Source organism: Phyllobates terribilis, unplaced genomic scaffold, assembly GCF_046119375.1.
Source record: "Phyllobates terribilis strain yellow unplaced genomic scaffold, ASM4611937v1 Scaffold_11__3_contigs__length_659146591, whole genome shotgun sequence".
Taxonomy (NCBI): Eukaryota; Metazoa; Chordata; class Amphibia; order Anura; family Dendrobatidae; genus Phyllobates; species Phyllobates terribilis.
In genome coordinates, this window is record NW_027362771.1 from 438,884,536 (window position 1) to 438,892,204 (window position 7,669).

Below are 7,669 nucleotides of genomic sequence, written 5' to 3' on the forward strand. Positions count from 1 at the left end.
TCTTTATGCTTTTCTGAATGTTAATGTTAAAGTATTGAGAGAAGCAAGGAAAGAAGTTAGTCGGCACAAGACCAAAAGAATGGAAATCGCATATGATCGATCATGTAGTGATGGATCAAACTGGCAAGCAGAGCTAAATCCCATCAGTAAGTATGTTACACACTGCTAGAATTCGGCATGATTACAGTTCCTGGCCTGTTAAACCCCTTTAATGTAAATGCAAAGTTACATATTGGAGAGAGCTGTTCAGTATAGCTCCATAAATGTTTATATCCGGCCACCTCCATAGGCTATTGTAGATGATTGTCAGGGGTGCTGATTATCAGACCCCCATCAGTCCAATATCTATGACCTAAACGAGGGATAAGTCATCAATGTCATTTGCACTGAGAAGCCACTAGTGTTTTCACATACTATGAGACCACTTTCATAGCTCCCTTTAAGTACAATGCTCCCCCAAAATCTCCCCACCACATACAACATAATACCCCCACATTGACTTTTCCTACACTAGCACAGTATGATGAGCCCAGAGTGATGTCATTGCACCTGCCGCTTCCAGTTTTAGATGCACAGGCTGAATAGCAGAGGGGGGAGCCATTGGCTCTTTCCTCCGCCATTGTATTGAATGGTATTTGCATCCTCGGGATGCTGGTACTGCTGAAGTCCAAACGGTAGCGGCCTCTCCAAGCTGGCATTCGTCATTGAGTTCTCCCTGACTCAGGAGCCCCATAGCAATCGCAAAGATCTGTTTCTATTGATGCCCATAAAGGAGAAGCCATGCCCACCAGAGGATTCTCTAGTTCTCCGGTGGGCCAGTTCAACTGTGGTGTGTGTTACATGCACGCCGCTAGGTTCAGATAGGGGCGAGACAGGTTACATGAATTCTTTGGAATCCTGGGGAACCGTTACTCAGGGTGACCATAGACCATATGCTGCAGCTTCTCTCAGGCACACAGGGGTATTGATCCTCAGGTACAGACACGTAGGTTGTTTCACTTGCTGACCAGACACACCTGACAAGAGTCCTCATAAACGGTAGAACAGTAGCATTTAATAAGAAGCCGCACAGCCAGTGCAAGTTAAGCCTTATGAGCAACAGGCTCCAGTGACAAACAGTACAGTTTCCTTAGCAGCACAGCAGTTCACAGTCTTCCCAGTAGTACAGGACAGCACAGTTCTAATGCAAAGGCACATTAATGAATACAGCATTCTTTACAGCACAGTGAGATGGAGGAGGGGGGGAGGGTTTGCTGAGGGAGATGATCCCTGTGACACCATTTCTTACAGTCCTTATCTTTCTGCCTGACAATACTCTGCACTGCTAGTTCAGGAACTCTACCTGACCTGTGCTTAGCTTCACTCCTGACTTGAATCCTTTTCACTTCCAGGGGCACTTATGTGAGATACAGAACACAAACACACCACCTTTCTCTTTGGCTCCAGCCAGACAGTAAACAACTTCCCCACAATCCCTGGGGCTCTGCTAAAACACTCCCCTTCTCCTGTGACTGTGTTAACCCCTCTAGTTGCTGGATGCTTCTGGAGCACAACACTTCCTGTCTCATGCTGAATGCTTTTAAAGCAACAGCACTACTTCTGCATGTCACACTCTGCAACAGCACTACTTCTGCATGTCACATGTGTCATCAGTGTTTTGGATCTGAGTGTTATCAGTGTTTGGTCACTTGGTCACTGTGTCATCAGTGTTTTATCAGGTTTTACGCATATGGATAAATTAATAAATTACAAAGCTTCTCCTAATCATTGCAATGCTCATCATGGACAGCACATGGATAGCATAGGTGCCATCCGTGTGCTGTCTGTGATTTTCACAGACCCATAGACTTGTATTGGCACTTTTCATTCCTTCTGCAAGAACAAAAAACACCATTTGAATAGTGTTATGAGCGTAAAACACACTCACTCACAGGTAATGGAAAAAGGTAAGACCTACTGTACTACAGGAAGACGCCGCACCCACACCAAACTGGTCCTTGTACAGAATAAAAGACCCTGACAGCACAACTCAAAAACACCACCTCAAACCTGAAATGTGCAGGAAGATACGAGAACCCAGGTGAGAAAATTAAGACATGTTCACATAAGGTAGAGAGGGAAAGCTAAGGAGAGACAAAAGTAAATGAAACAAGAATAACATCCCAGAAACCTAAAGAGGTGAAAGGAGGAGGAACTGGGAAGGAAAACAAACAGACTCACTGCAGGAATTTAACTGGTGTTTACCATGCAAGTTAAACCCCTTAGCTGAAGTGCTGCAACTCCTAAAACCAAATCCACTTAGAGGTATAGCCAGCAAGGAATTGCAGTGAAGGGTGAACATATAAAATGCAAACCAGAATGTGATAGGGCAGACCAAAACGGGCAAATGGAAAACACCTGGAGAGTAGCAAACCAATATGGGGGAACAAAGACAATTGGAACCATCAGAATTTGGACAGGGAAGAACAGGCAATAGCTCAGTAGACAGAGGAATCAACCATGGAGCAACAGGCAGAGGCGTAGCTAGGAGTTTGGTTCAGGGGGGGCAAAACTTCTAAATGGGCCCCTAACTAGGTAAGCCTGAGTACAACTATGGCGGCACACCCTAATAGTGGATGTACGAGAACCTCAGCAGATGACCACAGTGTTACTAAAAAAAATCTCTATACAAAGACCAGCACTGATATTACTGCCATATGGTGACCATATAGTGGTCGATACCAGTGCTGCAGAACATGTAAGAGATTAAAGTTTAGTTACAGATAGTGAGGTAAGAATAAATAAGTGAATTCGCGCTGATGGTAGTGGGTCTGGATAAGGAAAACAAAGGTGGATGAAAATACTTTAAGCTTTTATTACATAGATATAAAATACATAGGAATGAGGAGAAGATCTTAAAACGGTGATAAATATCACCAGGTTTGGTACACAAATATTAAAATAGATATAGGGAGTATATAAAATACACCAAGCTACTTGGATAAGAACATAAAAATTAAAATAGATTAATATTTGGAATTCGTATTCCCTCTCGGAGGCGGAGGATTGGTGTTGGAAGAGGTCAGCTGGGTTTGTTGTAGAGCACTTGTAGGATGTGGATAGGGACTCTCGTAGTCCTATGGTAGAAGAATGAGAGAAGGTATTAGGTGAATGGGTGGTGTTATCCGGTAATTGTCCCACCAAGTCAATCGGTTGAATGGTTACCTGCTATTGGTATGACAATCAGCAGGTGGTAGAGGGTATGGAGGGTGTCCTGTAGGGTGGATCCCAGAGATGAGTCTAGGAGGGATAGAACTAAAGAAGATGTCCAAATTTAGAAAAATGGATGGTACTCGGTTACCTGATAGGTGTAGTAGATGTACCTACGGAGGTTGAGTCGAGGTGGATTTCGTTGTTATAGGTGTGGTTGAAACTTCTTGGCTAGCAGTGCTAGTAGGATAGGAATAATCGTTTCCCTAGATGTTCTGGAGAGAGAGAAGGTAATATGTTAGGATTATTCGTACGCAAATGCTTCCTAGATTTAAAGAGAGGGGGTACCTTTGAGCTCCAAAAAATATATATTTCCCCGAGAGGCTTCAGGATAATCTGGATTATAATAGTGTTATCCCCTTAGGTAGTTTCAGTCACTGGCTTCGGCTGTATCAAGAGGCTCCAGATGAGCCGGAATGGTCAGTGTCTAGTAAATTACCATATGACGGGAGGCTCTGGTTCTAAAAATGAGTGGATAATATTAGTACCAGGCTAGCTAGTTATATCAATTTAACAGTTGATGTTTGGTACCATTATAATTATTTACCTGCTAGGTAGCTGTATGGAGTATTGAGACTGGTCTGAATGATGTCTCAAATTGGTCGAGATTTCGTAAATTGTCAGCCTTAAGAGGGTATATTACGGGACTAAGGCTGCATCAGGAGGCTCTGGCTGAGCTTGAGACGGTCGACGTATAGTGAACTAGTTTGGGAGGAACAGTTTGTGGTTAATAGTGTCAACAGGTAGGTCAGTAGTCAATACTGTCTAGCTGTAGGATAAATAATGATACCTTTCATTTAAATCTGAAATCGCAGCAGGGTGGTTCAGCAGGAGGCTGTGGCTGCTATTTATAAGTCTAGCGACTCTGGAGTATAGTGTGCAGGGTTAACTGCAGGTGCTGCTGGAGAGAAGCACAGTCCTGAGATTGTGGGTCTATAATAGGTGGTGGGGCCGTGGCCCGATCTTTACTTACAGTAAGTTGTCCAGCGGTAACAGGTGTTGTCGGGGGTCCGGGGCGAGAGCGGAGTCCCGGCCGGTGACTGCCGCGTGCTCGTCTACTTCCGGGTTGCGGGAGGGAGAGAGGAGACAGGGTAGGGGAAGAGCGCGCTCCTACGCGTTTCGACAGCTACGGCTGTCTTCATCAGTGATCCCAGCCGTAGCTGTCGAAACGCGTAGGATTGCTCTCTGACCCTGCACAGGAGGCACCAACCAGGCCTCCGTAGCACCTGTACGCTGCGTACCACGTGACTGCCTGTCACGCTGCCTCTCTCGCGCTCCATCACTCAGGACCGTCTCAAGCTCAGCCAGAGCCTCCTGATGCAGCCTTAGTCCCGTAATATACCCTCTTAAGGCTGACAATTTACGAAATCTCGACCAATTTGAGACATCATTCAGACCAGTCTCAATACTCCATACAGCTACCTAGCAGGTAAATAATTATAATGGTACCAAACATCAACTGTTAAATTGATATAACTAGCTAGCCTGGTATTAATATTATCCACTCATTTTTAGAACCAGAGCCTCCCGTCATATGGTAATTTACTAGACACTGACCATTCCGGCTCATCTGGAGCCTCTTGATACAGTCGAAGCCAGTGACTGAAACTGCCTAAGGGGATAACACTATTATAATCCAGATTATCCCGAAGCCTCTCCGGGATATATATATATTTTTTGGAGATCAAAGGTACCCCCTCTCTTTAAATCTAGGAAGCATTTGCGTACGAATAATCCTAACATATTACCTACTCTCTCTCCAGAACATCTAGGGAAACGATTATTCCTATCCTACTAGCACTGCTAGCCAAGAAGGTTCAACCACACCTATAACAACGAAATCCACCTCGACTCAACCTCCGTAGGTACATCTACTACACCTATCAGGTAACCGAGTACCATCCATTTTTCTAAATTTGGACATCTTCTTTAGTTCTATCCTTCCTAAACTCATCTCTGGGATCCACCCTACAGGACACCCTCCATACCCTCTACCACCTGCTGATTGTCATACCAATAGCAGGTAACCATTCAATCGATTGACTTGGTGGGACAATTACCGGATAACACCACCCATTCAACTAATACCTTCTCTCATTCTTCTACCATAGGACTACGAGAGTCCCTATCCACATCCTACAAGTGCTCTACAAAAAACCCAGCTGACCTCTTCCAACACCAATCCTCCGCCTCCGAGAGGGAATACGAATTCCAAATATTAATCTATTTTAATTTTTATGTTCTTATCCAAGTAGCTTGGTGTATTTTATATACTCCCTATATCTATTTTAATATTTGTGTACCAAACCTGGTGGTATTTATCACCGTTTTAAGATCTTCTCATTCCTATGTATTTTATATCTACGTAATAAAAGCTTAAAGTATTTTCATCCACCTTTGTTTTCCTTATCCAGACCCACTACCATCAGCGCGAATTCACTTATTTATTCATACCTAACCTTCACTTGGACATTTGTGGTTCCCTGTCCACTAATTCGCCGCTTTGTTAGTGATTAGCTGATAGCGCTTCCCACATTTTACTATTACTTAGTTACTGATAGTGACTTACATTTCTAGCAGCTTCCCCATCTATTCCCAACCTGCACAAACTCCTTATCCTGCTGATACACCAATGCTGAGCCGCTGCTGCAGTATGTGTCCCTATTACTGTACCTAATGTGTGGTGCTTGCAAAAAGTACAAAGGCTCCCACATAGCCCTCCTAATATTATAATAACCCTCACAAAACCTTCCATATAGTATAATGCACCTCATAGTCCTTCATAAAGTATAATGCACTCCCCATAGTCCTCCATGTAGTATAATACACTCCCCATAGTCCCCCATATAGTATAATGCACTCGATAGTCCTCCATAATGTATAATATGTTCCCCATAGTCCTCCATATAGTATACTGCACTCCCCATAGTCCTTCATACAGTATAATGCACTCCCCATAATTCTCCATATAGTATAATACATCTATAGTCCTCATATAGTATAATGGACTCCCCGTAATACTCCATACAGTATAATGTACTCCCCATAGTACTCTATACAGTATAATGCACTCACCATAGTCCTCCATATAGTATAATGGACTCCATAGTCCTCCATACAGTATAATGCGCTCCCCATAGTCCTTCATACAGTATACTACACTCCCCATAGTCCTCCATACAGTATACTGCTCACCTCGTAGTCCTCTATATCATAGAATCATAGAATGGTAGAGTTAGAGGGGACCTCCTGGGTCATCTGGTCCAACCCCCTGCTCAAAGCAGGATTCACTAAATCATCTCAGACAGATATCTGTCCAGCCTCTGTTTGAAGACGTCCATTGAAGGGGAACTCACCACTAGTGTTGAGCCACCCCCGTAGTGTTCGGGTTCGGTTCGGTTCGTCGAACACCGGGATGTTCGAGGAACTGTTCGTCGAACTGTTCGTCGAACACCTTAGAACACCGTCGAACACCGTTAAAACCAATGGCAGGCAAACAAAAACACATAGAAACACATAGAAAACACCTGCAAAGGTGTCCAAAAGCTGACAAACTGCTCAGAAGACACTCTCTTTAAAAAAGCTGGCCGGCAAATTCAGCAGCGGCATACACCGGTACCCGACAATTTAGACAAGAAGGAATAGAGCATCACACATAGATTAGATAGATAGAAACATGTCAGTCACACATATAAGAAGCACAGTGACAGTGTTGGTTACTGCACTTGTCATTTAGTGTAAAGGATTTATTAAAAAAAATATTAGTGTTTTCATGCACCGTCTCTTTAAAAAAGCCGGCCGGCAATTCAGCATCTGTACCCGACAATTTAGAACAGAAAGAATAGAGCTTCACACATAGATTAGATAGATAGAAACATGTCAGTCACATATATAATAAGTACAGTGATAGTGTTGCTTACTGTACTTGTCATTTAGTGTAAAGGATTTATTTAAAAAAATAATAGTGTTTTCATGCACTGTCTCTTTAAAAAAGCCGGCCGGCAATTCAGCAGCGGTACCCGACAATTTAGAACAGAAAGATAGAGCATCACACATAGATTAGATAGATAGAAACATGTCAGTCACATATATATGAAGTACAGTGATAGTGTTGGTTACTGTACTTGTCATTTAGTATTAAAATAAAGGATTTATTATTAAAAAAATTGGCGTGGGGTTCCCCTTAATTTTAGGCTCTAGCGGAGGTTAAGCAGACGGCTGGGGCAGATGTTTGAAGCCTGGGAAGGGGGTAATACCCACGGAGCTTCCCAGGCTACTAATATCAGCCCCCAGCTGAATACATAGCCTTTACTAGCTATTAAAATGGGGGACCCCCCCAAAAAAATGACGTGGGGTCCCCCCTAATTTAATAGCTAGCAAAGGCTAGGCAGACAGCTGGGGGCTGATATTAATAGCCCAG